The sequence below is a fragment of the Miscanthus floridulus genome, chromosome 9, assembly GCF_019320115.1.
Source record: "Miscanthus floridulus cultivar M001 chromosome 9, ASM1932011v1, whole genome shotgun sequence".
NCBI lineage: Eukaryota > Viridiplantae > Streptophyta > Magnoliopsida > Poales > Poaceae > Miscanthus > Miscanthus floridulus.
In genome coordinates, this window is record NC_089588.1 from 4,614,841 (window position 1) to 4,634,907 (window position 20,067).

The following is a 20,067-nucleotide window of genomic DNA, read 5'->3' on the forward strand; positions in this document are numbered from 1 at the left end:
CCAGGGTTTGAGTTCTATTTGCGTCTCTTCTACTATGGGAATCTATTTGGTCATGTTGTACCGACAATAACCTATTAGCTGAGGGGCTACTATTGGGGAGCCCATGAGGTATGTGGGCCAAATATCCCCCTAGAAGAGGTCCAACTAGTAGCTAGAGTAGTGTCATGTGAAATCCAACCCCACCAAAGGGGCCACATGTAAATAGCCATTACCTATATAAGTGCCCAAGGGCATAAGGGCAAGGGGCTTCACCTCCCACTTCCAAATCCTAGTGTGTCCCCTCTCCACCGCCGAGCTCTCACCTCCCTCCTCCTTCTCTCTCTTCCAACACATTACTTAACATTTATCATATGGATCAACGTACTATTGTGATCAACACTCGACATTCAACAATTCAACAATTATTTAGTGGTTTATTACATCAATTAATGAGTAAAGAACATAAAGGAGAGAGAGGGGCATAGATTATAGTCCTTTAGTCTAGACTAAAGAATTAATATCTATCTCGGTCAGTATTAACGGTGTTAAATATATATCGCGATGAAACCAAATAGTGGTGTTTAGTGGAGCTAAAATATCATTAGCAGAAATAGTGAAATAATTAGCAACAACGTAGCGGTAGATAGTCTGAAAAGCTATAGCGAAGCTATAACGAAGCTATAGCGGGCTATTTAAAACCATGATCTTTACAGAGTGCACCAGGGACTAGGAAGGAATGATCGAGAAAGTTTGAAAAGTAACCTGAGCCAAGTTTCTGTAAACCCAGACTGGACATCTGCCGTGGAGAAGCACCCAATGCTGAAAGATGTCTTTCGCGAAGGTCTTGATCCAAAAGGTAGGAATTCTAAGGGGAACTCACCTAGCACCACAAACACCTACGCAAACCATCTTCAGCATTTGTTGCTCTTTATCCTCCATGTTGTACGGCATGGTCCAGATCATACCAAGGTGTGACATGATATTCTAGTCTTCTCTTAATCTCTTAAAAGTAAAAGTCTAGTTACGGCTTTTAAGTATTGTTGACCAGTCACTTAACGTCTGAAGTATGAAACCGAGTATTTGGTTTCATACTGAAATATTAAATGATGTTTAATATTCATTTAGGGCTCGCTTGGTTGCCGACTTAGCTTGGGCATCTGCCCCCAGGCAAAGCATCCAGCCCCAGGCTGAGCAAATCAGACGCCTGGTGTTGGATTCCTGGCACAGGCAGCTTTCCACGCTCCAAACCAAACGAGCCCTTAGTTTACTGGTAGTTTCGCCATCATCGTGACAATCCCACACCCACATGTCAGGCCATCTCACCCTTCTTTTCTCTTACGCCCAAACCTCACATAGCAGTTTTATTATCATCTTTCCTTTCTTCTGTATTCTTCTCTCTTACACTCCCAGGCTGTTGGGATGCGTACCTCTTGGACGTAGAGGACCTGAGTAGGGAGGGGTTTTGTCGTCGCGGGTGCACAATTTGAGTTGTCAAGTGTCCTCAGGATATCGTTGGCGCTGGCAATGCTCATGGAGACAGCACTCTGCCAATGCTTTGGTGGTAATGGCTGGGCGAGAAAGTATTGGTGTGGTGGTGTGAGGCTGTGGATATATAAAGTTTAGTGAGAAGTTGCACAACAGAGGATCAATGTGCATGGCAGCTGGGATGGGCTGTGCATTGTCACGAACCAAGCAAGGATACATTTGTTTTGACTTTTGAGAGGAATTACGAACTGGGAGGAGAGGAATTAAGACTAGGAACAGGAAGTACTAGACGCTAGGAGGGAGAGTCAGGCTTGTTGATGCCTCCACATTTTATTTGGTCCCTTCACTCTTTATACCATCCTGTAGCTACTTGTTCACGGTGCCAGCTTGCAGTCCAAGCCCAAAAAACCCCAAGTCCACAACATTCTCCACTCCTTGAGGATGAGCGTGATTCCGCTGGGATCCCAAGGTACTTTGAGTTCCATGATCCCTGTCCAGAACCCACAAACTGCAAGAAGAATGCTTGTAGAATAAGATGGCTAAACTTGGAAGTTTGTTGTACTGGAGCCTCCTTGCCTACCTTCGCCGCAATCCTTGTATCAACTCTGTTGCTTCATGCTTAGCGGAAACATCAGAAACACCCTTTGATTGACAACACATTAAAGCTCATAGTCATAGCTCTTGGAAGCAACACCCCACAGTTTAAAACTAGGGATATCACCTATGTAGAAACACAGAAGTTGCAGCTACAGTTGTCACTTAGCCATTCTTGGCCTCTTGATTTCATGGATATCAAAACAAATATCTTTGTCTGTATAGCTTGTAACGGTGTCTAATGGATGTGCTCGCTTAAGAGTTGTTACTAAGGTTGTTAGCTTTGTTAAGTTGCACGCACCGACCGGTTCAACCCAAAAGCTTAAGCTCTCAGGAAGAGGTGGGCAATGCACTTATACACACTTCAACACCCCCACTCACGTGCAGCTAGAGAGAGGCATAGCAGCCTGAGAGGTGCAAACGTGGAAATAAAGGGGCGGAGTACTTAAGTTGCCTCTACTAGGATTCGAACTTAAGACCTTTGGCTTTGATACCATGTTACGTTGCACGCACCGACCGGTTCAACCCAAAAGCTTAAGTTCTCAGGAAGAGGTGGGCAATGCACTTATACATACTTCAACAAGCTTCAGGCAACTAGCCTGTAGTGCAATTTTGGTCTTCCTTGTTTGTATAACTGGTGCTACTGTAACTAGCTTGAGCGTATGTTGGGGTGTATTTAGAAGGGACAGTGCCCTCCCTTGTATCTTAGTTTCTTATTTTCTTCTTAATGAAATGGCGCGGAACTCTCCTGTATGATCGAGAAAAAAAGTCTGCGGCAGTACAACATTAGAGCCAAGGAACCAAATCACTCCTGGGACATGCATCAATTTCTAATGGCAATCAACTCTTGTGCCATCATTAAGAGCAATGATCAATGTTAACAATATTCTGCTCAGCCCCACATGAGTTTGGAGATGTAAAGAGCACTAGGAGTGGAGAAGAAACAGTACAACATCAGTGTCTGCCAAGTAGGTTATTGCTGTGGGGTCAGCTTGCAGAGCATCTCCACTAGGATCCTAGCTCTTAGTTCCATCAGTGATATCAAATTGATCAGCAAGAGCCAACTGGACAAAAGGATAATGGAATTTCTTATCTTGATTATGTAGTCATGAAAACGGTAACAACCTATCAAGAGGATTCCAATATTGTGTGAAGGGTCTCTTAATAGATGTACATCAGTTAGTCTATCACGTGCGTCCTGTAGAGATAGGGAAGATAAACCACAAGGCTCAGCAACTTTCAGATAGGGAAGATAAACCACAGCACTGCAGCACAGTCACATTTCCTTGAGGTTAATCATGTAGTTAATGTCACTGTACATGTCAGTCACCATGGTGGCAAAACTACCTCTAGAACTATCTAGGGGGCATTTTGACGATTTTAAAATTTAGGGGCTGAATACCCGGTGTCATACTTAAAAACCACACTGTTTCATGTGATTAAAGACTGTTTCCATTTTACAATTATTATGGATTTTAACTCCTAACAGTTGTTAAAAACTTTTTTAGAAGGGTGAGAAAGGTGAACAAGAATTCAAGAACCTGGATGGAAGCAGACCTGATCATAGCCCAGAAGCTGTTATGGATTTGGTTCATCATTTGCGAAGCAACAAGATGGTGAAGGCGAATAAGTATATTTCATCCCTCTTATATATTTTTGTTCTTTCTTAAAAATATTTGCCAAAAAAAACATCTGTTTATATTGCAGGTTTGCAGATGCGTGGACTTCCACAGCACCTCAAGCTGATAGATGCTGATTATCCCGTAAGGCAAAAGGTAATTATACAGTTCTAGGCAGAAAAATGTGGTTATAGTATCGGCAGTATGGTTCACATTATTTTTTTGAGATGAAACACAACAGTTCCATTAGGGGCGAGATGTGGTCATTGGCCACTGCAGTTAACACTAACTTCAACGAAATTTGTAGTTAGCTGTAACAACAGGTCCATAAGGTGCACACTGATGAGTTTCAGCCCTTTTCAATGAAAGCTCCTGTTCTTCATAATTTGGACTTTAATTCATCTCTGAAAGTAAGCTGCACAAGCTCAATGTCCCAATCTCCTGTACGAGGATCAATAAAATCGGATGCCTTTGTTACCATAACGATTCATTTGTATGATGCAACATTCCTAGTAATCCCATGAGGTACCTGTGTATCATTTGATGCTCCCAAACCTGTATACTCCTTCCATCACCCACTCACACCTTTTAGATACATGATTTTAGAGCTTTGGCACCTTTTAGATACTTTCGCCATATTTTTTATTGCATGTAGCAGCAATGACTTTAACTCAAGTAATTCTTGATGTTCTGTTAGATGCAGGTGAAGGGGATCCATTGGTAGAATTGTTCTCATCAGAAGGGGGCTTCAATCAACCAACTAGAGCTTTTGCTCGTCATGCATGTTTCTGGCTTCGGCTCTAATTTTAACTAGTGGGATAAGCCTTAGCTGTGGAGGACTTGTCCATTCCCGCTTTCAAACTTCGAGCTTGGGTACATTATGTTTGTACACTAGTTCAGTTCATCTTCTTGTTCCTTCCACATCTTCACGAACGCAGTCGCCTGCTGGGATATACTCTGAATCCGGTGGCAGCCGACCTCTTATCCAGGCAACGGCCCGGATGGATATCCATGAGCACACACTCAGCCAGGACTGATCAGCGAAGTAACACTGCATACGTATTGCCTCGATGAGGCCTTTATTTTTGCCAAATTTCTCTCTGGACATTCGCATGGCGCTATGCTTTTTATTCTTATATATATATGTGTTATGCCCAAATTATGCTTGGACTTTTTTTATTAAAAAAACTCATCTGGACTTTTTGTTGTGCCATTGATGCACCTCATTGTACCCTCGAAATGACTATTATTTTGTTCATCCAATTCTAGGGTCCACTTAATTAAATTTAATCATTTGCGTAAATCGTATCCTTTATTAAGAACATCTTACAACCAACAAAGAAGATCAGACATGCGAGGGGATTAAGACAGGGGGACCCGTTGTCGCCGCTGTTGTTCATACTTGCCATTGATCCGCTGCACGGAACCATTGAAGCTGCAGCTCAGCAAGGCATCCTACAACCGGTGCTGCCCAGGGCAGCAAACTTACGATGTTCGTTATATGCAGACGATGCCGCAATCTTTGCAGAGCCAAACGCCACAGAATTGGACCACCTCCATAGAATCCTCCACTTCTTTGGGGAATGTTCAGGGCTCAAGGTAAATATCTCCAAGACGGAAATCTTCCCTCACTGGTACAGAAACGGACTTTACTCCCAGTTGGAAAACCCCTTCAGTGCCGGTTTCCCAACCGGGAGCACGAATCCGGGACTAAAGGGCCCCTCCTTTAGTCCCGGTTTCTCGTCCGGGACTAACCTTTAGTCCCGGTTGGTAAGACCAACCGGGACTAAAGAGGCCTCCCGGCCTGGCCACGTGGGGCGGCCCTTTAGTCCCGGTTGGTATTACCAACCGGGACTAAAGGTTTCCTTTTTTTCTTTTTTTTTGTTTCTATTTTCAATTGATGATTCATTTTGTTTTTCGAATAGGTTTTCGAATACGCATTCTACGTTGCTAGTAATATACGTATTCTACACGTTTATAATGTTCGAACATTTTGTACAAACTAAAGTATGAAACTAACGTATATATTACATGTATATACATATATTGTACGTTATTTAATGTACATATAATATGTATGTATATATATATATATATATTACAAATAAAGCTTGCATTGTATATTCTATCATATTCTTGGGATAACAAATTCACTCCATCTGGTTTGGCTTCCATGTTTCGTTGACGTCATTATAGAACTCGTCGGCGGGGTTGAGAACCTGGTCATTAAGAAATCCTGCTATGGTTTCTTGAATTGCTTTCAGTTGGTCACGTCGTATGACTTTTTCCTTCAACCATAGAGTCTTCAATAAAAGTTAAAGGAAAAGTATTAATATATACATATGTGTTGGTCACGTGATTACTTATATATATGAGCAACAAAAGAAATTATGAATATATGAATATATTTATATAACATACTTTGAGGATCTCTTCAGGAGTTCTTTTTGCGTACGCCATGATGAACTCGCAAACATAGTATCCACAGTAGTTGTTCCCCCTGTTCTTGCCTCAGAACCCACTTTTACAAGAAAAAAGATCCGGTGAATTGAAAGCATGCATGGTGTTAATTGAATTATATATATATATATGTAGCTAGTACTTACTTTGTGTGCGATTACATCTAGTGACGCTTTGCAATATTTCATGTGGTGTTCCTCAATGAAACTTTTCCAAACACTGCGCCCAATAAAATAAAAAATTAATTTGGCCTTTAATAATTGTTGCAGTTAAGAGATCGGGTATATATAGTTGCTAGAGAGACCAAATTACCCTTGGATAATATCTATCATGTCTTGGTACTTTATTTGCTCTTTTCTTAACGAGTCTAAAATGCTCAACCGACTCTTGGCCATATCGATGACCATCAATATCCAGTGATTGCTGCATATGTTTTTATACACAAATATGATCGACATTAACTATATATATATATATATATGGGAGATAGCTTAGCTAGTAAGCAAATAATTGAACAAATGTCCATATGATCGACACTAATTATTTAACACTCACTTGAAGTTGTAGGAGAAGAGTATGTTCTTATTTTGTTGGTTCACCAAGAACCTCATGAGATTTTTCTCGAGTTCAGCTTTCCATTGAGGCGGGGGGTTAGGGTGTTTGAATACGACATTTGGATCAACGAAACCAACATCATTATCCTTTCTCTTTCTGAGTTCTGTCATCTCATATCTGCGTATATAAAAATATAGTGTGAGGATATATAATTTATATATATACATGTAGCTTTATATATATACACTTTAATAGTAGAAAATAATCACACTTACAGACAATAGCAGCTAATGAGACTTTTGTCGAGAGAGTCTAGGTGGCATAGTTGGTGTAATTCTACAAACTCGACATATATAACGTCATCGCCACGGAAGTAATGTTGGTTTCTAACTCTGACAGGAACAAAGGCCTCTCCCCGTTCACACGCCGCCATGTACCACTTGTTTAGCAGGTACATTTGCGTACCCAGTTCACATAAGGCCTCAGGGTTGTATAGACTCTTTCCATGTTCAAATTTCTTCCAATGATCCACTTTCGGAGCAGATGGTCCTTCAGCGAGCACTTGGGCAAGGTCCAAACCAGTTTCCTCGTAAAACCGAGCCAGCTCCTCAAAATCAACGTCTAAGTCTAAGTTCGAACCATATTCATTACGAACGACAAGAGGGGGGACTGATTGTTGCGATTGTTGTCCGAGTTGTGCAACACCTTTCCCTGGTCTAGTCTTTTTCTGCGCCGCCTCAAATGACTTGGTGAGAGAGCAGTCGTAGTCCGATTTTGGCAGGGTCTTTTGAGATTCCCGCTTTTTCTGGTCCACCTTCTTTCTTAGAAGATCTAGAGGTAGGTAGAAGTATGGTTTCTCCGGGTTCTCCCTCGCTTCTCGTTGCTTTTTCACTTTTTCGAACAAACTGTCCACATCTTTTTGTACTGCAGCATTTAATTCCTTTTCACTTTTCTCGTAAGACAGTTTTTGGGGAATAACTGGATTAGATGAGGCTTTCTTCTTTGCCGGCTGATGGGCCAACGACTTCGTTTGTGGGGCGGACCTCTTAGGAGCTGGCTTCTTCTTAGTCATCAAGGGAGGTGGGGAAGCCGTTGGAGACTTCATTGGAGGCATTGGAGACCTCCTTGGAGGCGTTGGAGACCTACTTGGAGGTGGCGGCGGTGGCAGCGTTGCCACCTGATTTCTTGGAGCACTATGATGATCTGGAGATTGGATAATTGGACTTAGGTTGGTGGAGACCCTGTTGTGTGAGTACAAAAAAGAATAATTAGGTATAAGAAATTGTTATTTTTAATCATGCATGTCAATAGAAAATTAGTGAAATTTTTTTGTTCACTTTTGTCCACACCTATTGTCTGGCAATTGAGGAAGCGGCGGTGGACTAGAGACCCTGGGAATAATGATGTAGCGCTTGCGCCATAGTATGAATGTCTTCTCTGCTTCTCCTAGAGTCTTCTCCCCATCACCTCCTGGAATGTCAAGAGCCAGATCACTAAAACCTTTGTTAACTCTATCCACTGAGATGCTAACATATCCAGGTGGTATTATTGCCCCATGGATTCTTGGTGTCTTGGTAGGATCTAGAGGAGAAAAAACACCGAGAGCCACCATGATTGTGGCATTCTCTTTTGGAATATGTAGCTCACATGATGTAAACGGTGCAGTGATGTCATCCACAGGGAAACGTAGCATTGTGTCATCTTGATTTGGCAACTTCGTGGAAGCGCAGCTGCTTTTCAACTAATCAGGGGGCTAATATTAATGTTGATTCCTAGATCTGATACCTGCCTTTGGGCACTCATTGCTATTTACACTTGCTTTATGATTTCGTCCTGCATTCTAGATTGCATGTTTTTTCGCGTGCTTGTGCTTGAAGCTACGCCTCCCGTGACTCACGAACATATTCCTCCAACCTGCTGATCCGCGCTGCTTCCTCATCCTTCCTTCTCTGCCGGCTTCTATAGTTATCTCTGTCGTTAGGAAAACCATGCTCCCAAGAAATGTTCCGCCCTAAACCTCTCGTTCGGCCACTGTATTCAATAGTCCCGATGGCATACGTCAGTTCATCCTTCTCCCTATTGGGCCTGAACGCACCAATAGCTTTAGCTTGTAGAGCATAAGATAATATTTGTGTTGCTCTTTCGAGTTTTGGGCCATGAAACAGCTTCCCGGTCTCTAGGTCCAGTCTTCCCCCATGAGCGAAAAACCAATTCTTCGCGCGTTTGGGCCAATTGAGTGATTTTGGTGTGATACCCTTGGTAAGAATGTCCGCTTCCATTTTTTCCCACCTAGGAATGGCAGTCGTGTAGCCACCAGATCCCATGCCATGGTGGTATACCTTCTGTCGGGCATTCTCTTGGTTCCTTCTCACCCGTTCCTCACCCTCGTTCGATGTCTTGTACTGTACAAAATCATTCCAGTAGGGCCTCAACTTTGCGAGCGGGCCCCTAGTATTGAAATTGGGCATTAGGTTCTTCTTGACGTATTTCGTGTATAGGGAATTCTTCCAAGTCTGGAATTGTGTGGCCATCTTCTTCATAGCCCACTTTCGAACTAGCTCCTTCAATTCATCATCGTTGATATCATCATAATCATCCGCTTGCAACATGAAATGTTGAAGGATTTCATCCCAAATTAAATTCTTATCAAGATCAGAGACAAAACTAACATGAGGCTCGTTGATCTTTTGCTTCCATTCACGGGCACTGATCGGAAGTCTGTCCCTTACAAGGTACCCACAGTATTGCACGAATTTCCTTGCATGTGGACCAAGTGGTTCGCCTGTCTTGATATTGAATTCCGATATTATGTAGCGCCCCTCCAATGGCTTTTTCGGGCCTCGAATATTTCTGCTTTTTGCCGTTGTGGTCGTCGATCCAGAGGGCTACGTATAAAAAAAGAATAAATAAATATCATGTGTACACATAATAGATGATAGATATTCAAATATATATATACAATATTCAAATATATATATAAATATATATACCTCGCCAGTATTTTCTTGCACAATATTTTCTTGGTTATCTTCAAGAGCCAGGTATTGACTCCCGTCATCTACATCCTGCTGGTCACCATCGGCAAATTGAGTGCCGGTGTTGATAATATTCATCATTTCTTCATCCATGTTGTCTCTCGAGGCAGCCATCTAGCTTTTACTCCACTAGATATATCTATAAAAAATAAAACATGTTTCAATAAATAACAATCCGTACTAGTTGACCTTGCTTACGTGATCATCTCGGCGAGCATTTCTCCACCAGACGGCACCGTACTTGGCCGAGGAAGAGCTCTGATTCTACAAGGAAGGGAACACGGTCTTCCACGACCATTGCCGCTCTCCCTCGTAGAATCAAAGCTCCTCCTTGACGTTCGTTACCGCTCGGCAGAGAACATGCTCGCCGAGATGAACACGGTCCGCAAATCAACTAATACAGATTTTCTACAATTTTCTAACTATTTTCTAAGTTTTTCATTTCATGGAAAAATTAATTCTAAAAAATAAAAGACATGATTTCTAAGTATTTCATTTCATGGAAAAAATAATTCTAAGTGACCTGCTCGATATCGGTGAGCTCGCGGGCGTTTAGGTTGCCGAGGATAGTAACATTTGTAGATGACATTTGTAGGTCTAAAGTTATCAAATATCCATCAAATTATAGCTCAAAAACATGTTTCAATAAATAACCATCCATACTAGTTGACCTTACTTACGTGATCATCTCGGCGAGCATTTCTCCACCGGACGGCACCATACTTGGCCAAGGAAGAGCTCCGATTCTACGAGGAAGGGAACACGGTCTTCCACGACCGTTGCCGCTCTCCCTCGTAGAATCAAAGCTCCTCCTTGATGTCCGTTACCGCTCGGCAGAGAACATGCTCGCCGAGCTGAACACGGTCCGCAAGTTCAACTAGTATGGATTTTCTACAATTTTCTAACTATTTTCTAAGTTTTTTATTTCATAAAAAGTTAAAATAAAATGTTTAGTCGCGGAGTCCATAGAAACGACCATATTTTGACCTAGCAACGCATTGTCAATTGTCATTGCGTTGCATTGCACCCCGGACCGGACTCTAGACAATAAAATACTATGGTCGATCGATGCCGTTCTTTGTCATACAGTCGCACGGCGACGGCCGACGCATTTGTTCAACCACCAAATTTGTCAGGTCCGGCTGTTTGGGCGTATCGTCAAAAGAGAATGGATTTGCTTCCTATTGCATGGCCTTGCATTTCATCTGTCATGCCAGTCAGAGGCACTAGTCCCTGGTGTGCTTCAAACCTCTACTGGTATACCGAGACGCAGCAGGTTAACGGTGGAAGAAAGAAATGAGGAAGACGAGCGAAGTGCACTGAGATAGCAACGCAACCGCAAAACCATGACAGGCAGAGCAGAATTCCAAATGGACGTCCACATAGTCGAGCTGAACGACGACTGACGCCTGCCTGGCGCTCTCGATGGAAAAGAGCCGCACCACACCGCACCGCACCGCAGCCGCGTGGAGTCGGTAGGACGAGTTCTCCGCCGTCCCACGCGTCGCGTTTTCAAGTGTTACAGAAACTCAAACATAAAATTCTACTGACAGGCACATACAATAGAAAATAGCATAATCTTTCCTTGGTTCGATATGCAGTGAATGAAGGAAGCACATACAAGAGAAAATAGCAGGCATAACACTGAAGAGAAAATAGCAGGCATAACACTGAAGGAAGCTGTCCGAATGAGTTTGGTATGCAGCACGTCGAGAAAAGCCTGGATTTACCATCCTAATCTTGACTTTGATATTTCCTCCATATCTGGGACAACATGAAAATAATAACTATAGCTTCCCATGTCATCTTTTAAACAACCAGAATTCATCTCACCGGTGAGGCAGCGTGTGTGGGGAAGGCTCGGGCGAGCTCCGGTGAGGCAGCGCGGGGAAGGCTCGGCCGTGCTCTGGTGAGGCAGCGCGCGCGGGGAAGGTTCGGGCGAGCTCCGGTGAGGCAGTGCGGGGAAGGCTCGGTGCGCTCCGGTGAGCACGAGCGAGGTGGGGGCTGGGGACGCAGATGGCATGCGCTTCAGCGAGGACGAGCGAGGCATGCTGGCCGGCCGGAGAAGAAGCGCGCGTGCGCGTGGGGCCGGTGACAGCGTGCGCGCATGATGAGGCGAGGCTAGGGTGGTCGCCTGGGAGCGGCGACGCTGCTGGATCGATCTGGTGGAGAAGATGAGGCAACGGCATGGTGGAGATAGAGAGGAAGAGAACTAGGGTGTGGTTTATAAAGGGAGACCTTTAGTCCCGGTTGGAGCTACCAACCAGGACTAAAGACTCTTTAGTCCCGGGCTATGGTTATAACCGGGACTAAAGGTCTGAGCTTTAGTCCCGGGTGTAGCCACGACCCGGGAGTAAAGGGCATTTTGGCAGGCCGCAAAAACTGCAGCTCTCCTGGGTGGTTGATCCAACCGGGAGTAAAGGGGGAGCTGCAGTTGGCTTTCTCCAATTTCCATAAGTTTTTTCCTTTTTTATATATTTCTTTTATATAAATATGCAGAGAGTTATTAATTGCCTAATAAATAAAATATTATCCAAAAAAATTATAAAAAAAATTCTTGGACTTGGTTTTGCATTATTATACACAACAAAAATTTGTAAACTAAACTTTTTTGTTTTACTGTATAAATATTTGACATAGTGTAAATAATAATTATAATTTGCACCATGCAAAAATATACTACTTAAATTAAAATCATTAAAACTATTGTTTTTCGATAGGAAATTAGTTTTCACATCTTATTAACGTTCATCATTTGGTTTTTCATCACACATTCTCCATGGGAAATCCACCGTCTAGCAGAAAATTCATTTAAACCGTAGAAAATATGAAAACACGATAAAAAAATCTGAAGTCACAATTATTACATAATAGGTCTAATACATCACTATATATATCAAGCGGGCACAATAGTGAATTTCTTCTTAACATATATCCCTTGGTTATGATCGCGCCGTAACCATGGAGTGTCCTCATCATTTAGCTGGATGCTTGGGTCTTTGTTCATTGTGAAGGGTGGAATTCGGTCATCCTTTTCATAATCTTCTGATATGTCTGACTTATCTTCAATTCCGACGATGTTTCTTCTCCCTGAAAGAACTATGTGGCACTTTGGCTCATTGATTGGGTCGTTGTTGTTTTTCCCTCTCTTCAGTTTTGTAGACATGTCCTTAACATAGAACACCTGATTCACATCCTGTGCAAGGACAAACGGTTCATCTTTGTACCCAATATTGTTGAGGTCCACGGTTGTCATTCCATACTGGTTGTCGACTGCTACCCTGCCTCCAGTCACCTTTACCCATTGACACTTGAACAAAGGTACCTTAGAAGTAGGTGCATAGTTTAGTTCCCATATCTCCTCTATGCGGCCATAATATGTTTGCTTATTTCCATTAGGGTCGGTGGCATCTATGCGGACACCACTGTTTTGGTTGGTGCTCCTTTTATCTTGGGCTAGTGTGTAAAATGTATTCCCATTTATCTCGTACCCTTTGTATGTGAGGATATGCCATGATGGCTACCTAGCCAACAAATAAAGTTGCTCATCAATACTCTCATCACCCTGACATTCTTTTCGCAACCAGTCGCTGAAAGTTTCCATGTGCTGACGCGTAATCCAAGCTTTAGACTTTCCTTGAAACTAGGATCAGAGCAACTCTTTATGTGTCTCGATATACGGATCCACCAAAGAGGAGTTTTGCAGAACTGTGTAGTGTGCTTTATTAAAATAATTGTTCTACATACCAATATATGGTTTCTTCCCTAGTGTCGCCTTTCAACTTAGTCTCCCCTCGTGTCGCGATTCAGGAACACCAATCGGGTCAAGGTCGGGAATAAAGTCAACACAAAACTCAATGACCTCCTCTGTTCCATAGCCCTTGGAGATGCTTCCTTCTGGTCGAGCACGGTTGTGAACATATTTCTTTAGGACTCCCATGAACCTCTCAAAGGGGAACATTTTGTGCAAGAACACAGGACCGAGAATGCTAATCTCCTTGACCAGGTGAACTAGGAGGTGCAGTGGCGGACCCAGGGTTTTTACATAGGGTATGCGCCGCAAAAAAAATTCTTATACAATTCGGTAAACCATATTATAATTCGGTAAAACGATGTCAAATCTTAATATAAATTGTTCAAATGAAATACAAATACTTCGAAATATAACAATAGGAGACTTACAATATTACTTGTTTATCCGCCGCTTTCTCAATGACATGAATGTCTCCATTATATCATCTTCATTAACTTGGAAGAAAATATCCCGCTCAATAAATGTGACTAGACAATCATCCAAAATAATATCACCTATCTTATTCCTTGACTTTGTTTTCACTATAACCATTGCAGAAAATACCCTTTCAACACTCGCAGTTGCCACTGGTAAAAGCAATATCAATTTGAGAAGCAAGTACACCATATCATACACTTTGTGCCTCTTTGTTTCAACAAGCTTAACTGAGAGATCAACAATGTTGTCTAGACCTTGGAAGCTAGCATCTTGTCGCATGTCATCAATATAATTATCAAGTTGCAATTCCAGTTTTAAAAAATCATTGTTGGAGAAGTCCTTAGGATAAAATTCAGCCAATCTACGTACCTTCCGTGCATCAAAAGAAGCAAAGGAGTTGGAAGGACTGAAGGCTGACATACAAGAGAGTAGCTCCATATTGATCTCATCAAACCGATTATCAAGATCTTGACTAATTTGATCAATGACACCAATGTATACTTCTCTTCGGAAATGGTCATCATTTGTTTGGTTTCGGGCATGAGCATACCGTGCTGATTTTCCATAAGGCACATAAGCACCATCCATAGCAGGAACTTCAACACCATGTTTAATACAAAAAGAAGTGACCTTCTGAAGAAAATTATCCCAACCATTAGACCTCAACTCCTGCATTATGCTCTTTGCCACATTAACAAGTTAGATTGCATTAAGAATATCTTGATCCTTTCTCTGCAAGCCCTCGGATAACTCATTTGTATATCCAAGAATAACATACATTAAGTGCATAAAGAAAACAAACTCAATGGTTTCAAATGCTCCAAGCACAAAATGTATCTTTGTCCAATCTTCCTTATATGCATTATCAACACCAAGTTCAATGAGCACATCATGAATTGAGGAATATATAGTGATGATGCTACATATAGTTTTGTAATGAGAGCCCCACTGAGTGTCACCAGGCCTAGGCAAACCCATCTCTTGATTTAATCCACTCCCTGATTCAAGCTCGCCACACTCTAGTGCTTTCTTGACATTCTCAAGCCTAGCATTTCGAAGCATATCATGACGCTTGCAAGAAACCCCAACAATGTTCAACAAGATAGATACTTGATCAAAAAAAGTCTTGCAGTCAGTATTTCCTTTAGCAACAGCAACAAGAACTAGTTGGAGTTGATGTGCAAAGCAATGAATATAATAAGCGGAAGGTGATTCTTGCATGATTAAAGTTTTGAGCCCTTTAATATCTCCTTTCATATTGCTAGCCCCATCATAACCTTGACCTCTAATCTGCTGCATACTCAATCCATTACTAACAAGTAAAACTTCAATTGCTTTCTTAAGTGACAAAGAGGTAGTATCATCTACATGAACAACTCCAATAAAGTGCTCACATGGCCTTCCAAGTTTATCAACATAACGCAAGCAAAGAGCTAGTTGTTCTTTATGTGATATATCACTAGACTCATCAGCTAAAATTGCATAGGTCTCATCACCAAGTTCCTCAATTATTTTCTTTCTAGTTTCTATGGCACAACAATGAATAATTTGCTTTTGTATCTTTGGGCTAGTAAAAGTGCAATTACATGGTGCATTGTTCAAGACATACTTGTTCACTTCTTCACTATTTCTTGCAAGAAACTTTAAAAGTTCAATAAAGTTGCCTCTGTTGCTAGACTCTTCACTTTCATCATGTCCACGGAATGCCAATCCTTGATGCAAAAGAAACTTGATACATCTAAGTGAATATGTCAATCTTTTCTTGTAAAGACGAAGCTCCTCCTCACTCCACTTGTCAATGTTATAATCAATTGCTACCTTGGGATTCATAAAACCAATGTACTTCTCTTGAGTTGCTTTATGTGCCCTAGAACCAGAATGTTTGAGAAGTGCTGTGTTTCCTATATTCCAATTATTCCATCCATCAACAATAAAAGTTTTTGACCCACTGCCCTTCTTGAACAAGTAGCATATGAAGCAAAATGTAGAATCCTTCTTGACACTATATTCAAGCCACTCATAATTATACAACCATTGTATACTGAATCGACGAGGTACGCCTCCAATGTTTCAGTATGGAAAATCATGTATATAAGGTTTGCAAGCACCTTTAGTAATATATGCTCTACGAATTGCATCTTGATCATTAACATGATAATCTTCAATGGGCAGCCTTTCACCTAGATCATATGGTGGCGATTGATGTCATATGCCGGCGGCTTTGATGCGGGCAGTGGCGATGATGCTAGCGGGGGCGAGGGCAAATGATTTGCAATTTCTTCAACTTGTACTCTATGTTCTTCTTGATTATGCTCTTCCACAATATTTTCATCCGGAGGTGGGTCAATAGCAGCCGCCTTCTTTGCTGCTTTCTGAAAAAGGGATCGAATGTCTCCGTTTCTTTTCATAATTCAAGACTCAAGAGTTTTGGAAAAAACACTCGCCAATTAGCCAAACTAACGATCGGAAGAAAAAACCTAGAACTGAGGAAGCTCGGGGATGGACGGGGAGTATCACCTAAGGAACTGAGGAAGGACTAGCGATCACTCGATCAGTCTTGCAGGCAATGGCCAGGCCAGGCAAAGCGACGGCGATGATCTGCTGGTAGGAAGGTAGGGCGGCGGCGCGCGCGCTGGGCACGGCACCGAGCGGTCGAGCTAGAGCCGGCGCTGGCGCACGCGAAGAGCTGGTAGTCCCAGACTCCTGGTATGACGCATTGTAGTCTCGTAGATGAGGCCCGGGTCCAGCGCGTGGTTGCCTGCTTGGGCCGGATGTGGCCCGAGCCATAGTCATGGGCCCCACGAACGAGTCACCGAGCCATAGTCATGGCCCCTACTTGCGCACGTGAAGAGTTGTATCTCGTAGAGCATGATGTATGGTTGATGGGTGCAGTGGACGGGTGGCCCACAGGGTGGTCGGTGGAACACCTTGACCACCCACTAGGTCCACCAATGAGGAGGTGTGTCATGATAATAAAGAAGGAAGGGGGGAACACCAACTCAAAGCTGACAAGACATTGAACCACATCATTCTATAGTTTAGCTAGATCTATTGGATCGATTGCCTTCTGAGAAATTGCATTGAGGAATGCACATAGCTTCACGGTGGCTAGACGTACATTTGGAGGTAGAATTCCTCTTAATGCAACGGGAAGCAATTGTGTCATGAGCACGTGGTAGTCATGGGACTTTAAGTTTAGGAATTTCTTCTCTGGCACATTTATTATACCCTTTATATTCGAGGAGAATCCAGATGGTACCTTGATGCTTGCTAGGCATTCAAACATGCTTTCCTTCTCTTCTTTGCTATGAGTGTAGCTGGCAGGACTTAAGTAATGGCGTCCATCATCTGTCTTCTCTGGATGCAGGTTGTCTCGTTCTTTCAAACATCGTAGGTCCTGTCGTGCTTCAAGTGTGTCCTTAGGCTTCCCATACACACCCATGAAGCCTAGCAGGTTCACACAAAGATTCTTCGTCAGGTGCATCACGTCGATCGCGCTATGGACCTCTAGGACTTGCCAATAGGGTAGCTCCCAAAATATGGACTTCTTCTTCCACATGGGTGCGTGACCGTCGGCGTCGTTCGAAACAGGTTCGCTGCCATGTGCCTTTCCAAATACTACTTTCACATCCTTGACCATATTGAGTACATCCTCACCAGTTCGGTTGCCTGGCTTGGTCTGGTGGTCTGCCTTACCTTTAAAATGCTTGCCTTTCTTTCTTAGGTGGTGATTCACAGGAAGAAATCGACGATGGCCAAGGTACATGACCTTTCGACATTTTTCAAGAATATACCTTTAATGTCATCAAAACAGTGCGTGCATGCATTATATCCCTTGTTTGATTGTCATGAAAGATTACTTAGAGCAGGCCAATCATTGATTGTTACAAACAATAATGCTCGCAGGTCAAAGTACTCCTGTTTGTGCTCATCCCACACATGTACACCTGGTCTGTTCCACAAAAGTAGAAGTTCTTCAACTAGTGGCCTCAGGTACACATCGATGTCGTTGCCAGGTTGCCTTGGGCCTTGGATGAGCACTGACATCATAATAAACTTATGCTTCATGCATAACTAGGGAGGAAGGTTGTAGATACATAGAGTAACAGGCCAAGTGCTATGACTACTGCTCTGCTCCCCGAAAGGATTCATACCATCCATACTTAAAGCAAACCTTAAGTTTCTTGCGTCATTTGCAAACTCCAGGAATTCTCTATCAATTGCTCTCCACTGGGACCCATCAGCAGGGTGTCTCAACATATTGTCTACCTTACGGTCTTCTTTGTGCCATCGCAACAACTTTGCATGGTCTTTGTTTCTAAACAGATGTTTCAAGTGTGGTATTATAGGAGCATACCACATAATCTTGGCAGGGATTTTCTTCGTGGGACATTCGCCCTCAACATCACCAGGGTCATCTCGCCTGATCTTATACCGCAATGCATGACATACCGGGCATGCATCTAACTTCTCGTACTCCTCGCCACGGTAGAGGATGCAGTCATTAGGACATGCATGTATCTTCTGGATTTCTAATCCCAAAGGGCAGACTACCTGTTTTGCTTCATACGTAGTGGCGGGCAATTCGTTATCATTCGGAAGCATCTTCTTTTGGATTTTCAGTAACTCCCCAAATCCCTTGTCAGATACACCATTCTTTGCCTTCCATTGCAACAATTCTAGTGTGGTACCCAACTTTTTCTCCCACGCATCACAAGTTGGGTATAACAATTTCTTGTGATCCTGTAGCATGCGCTCGAACTTGATCTTCTCATTTTCACTTTCGCATTCTCTTTGTGCGTCACGAATGGCCTGACCAAGATCATCAGCGGGCTCATCTTCTGCCCCTACCTCTTCTTCAGCTTCCCCCATTGCAGTATCATTGAAGGCCCCATATTCAGCAATAATGTCATCATCGTCCCATTGTTCTTCTTTACCTTCTTCCATTACAACCCCGGTTTCTCCGTGCTTCGTCCAACAAATATAGTTTGGCATGAAACCCGACTTCAACAAGTGTGAATGAAGACTCCTTGAGCTAGCATATTCCTTCAAATTCTTACATATGGCACATGGGCAGCACATGAAACCATCGCGTTTGTTTGCCTCGGCCACACGTAAGAAAGAATGCACGCCCTCAATGAACTCTTGGGAGCGGCGATCAGCATTGTACATCCAATGCCGGCTCATCTGCATTACATGACATACATACCATATTAAAACCTAGAATATAATTAGTTAATTATACGACATGCATGCCACCATAGAAGGTATTAATTTATGAAAGTCTCGCTACAATGTAGACAATCCCAACTACCACTAAAAAAACTAAAGCTAAAATGCACTTCAGCAGCATAAGGATTTCGCGACCAATCCCAACTAAAACAGACAGATCATGCGTTTGTTCAACATCTATGGGCTTCTTCCGTAGGATCACTGCCTCATCAGCCGCCGTAGCCACCTGTGCAAGAGAGTTTTGCACGTGTTCAACATACTCTTCCTCCCACTACCAGCCTGAACATCCAGTGCCATCCCACTGAAATTAAAACAAAAATTAGAACTTTAATCACAATCATCATGAAAATAAGTATAAATTAACCATAATCATCAAATGAGACAAAATAACTCACATTGCGATCCGGACACTTGTAGAAGATACAGCCCTTGTTGGGACACTCCTTCCTCACCCGGTACTCCATCACAATCTTCTCCTCACACTTGCCGCATGCAATGAGAGGGAGGTCCGGTCTCAGTCGCTTTGTAACCCGATGAGAGGCCGAGGACCCGAAAGCAGTTGCCATCTACTCTCTATACTCATTTTTAATATAATAAAAATTTCTCATTTTATAAACAAATAAAATTAAAAAAACTCTAAAATTCTCTATATCTCTAAAGCATGAAGTGTGCTATGCATGCTAGAAATGAAAGCTCAATACTAGTTTTGAATAACTACTTTAACCTTCCTTCATCCAAATATGCAAACTTTAAAGTGATTTTGAGCTTAAATGGCTTACAAATAAAAAAATCTACCATAAAAAAACCACATATATCTAGTCCACAAAATGAAATAAGCTACTGATGAAACATGAGAGTATAAAGTTGGTAACCTTTA

At 42.5% G+C, this 20,067-nt stretch overlaps 1 pseudogene; it reads right to left on the reverse strand.

Annotated features, from left to right (window-relative positions):
- Nucleotides 1-5,893: 5,893 nt before the first annotated feature.
- On the reverse strand, nt 5,894-19,145 carry LOC136479108 (uncharacterized; annotated as a pseudogene).
- Between the last annotated feature and the right edge of the window lie 922 nt (nt 19,146-20,067).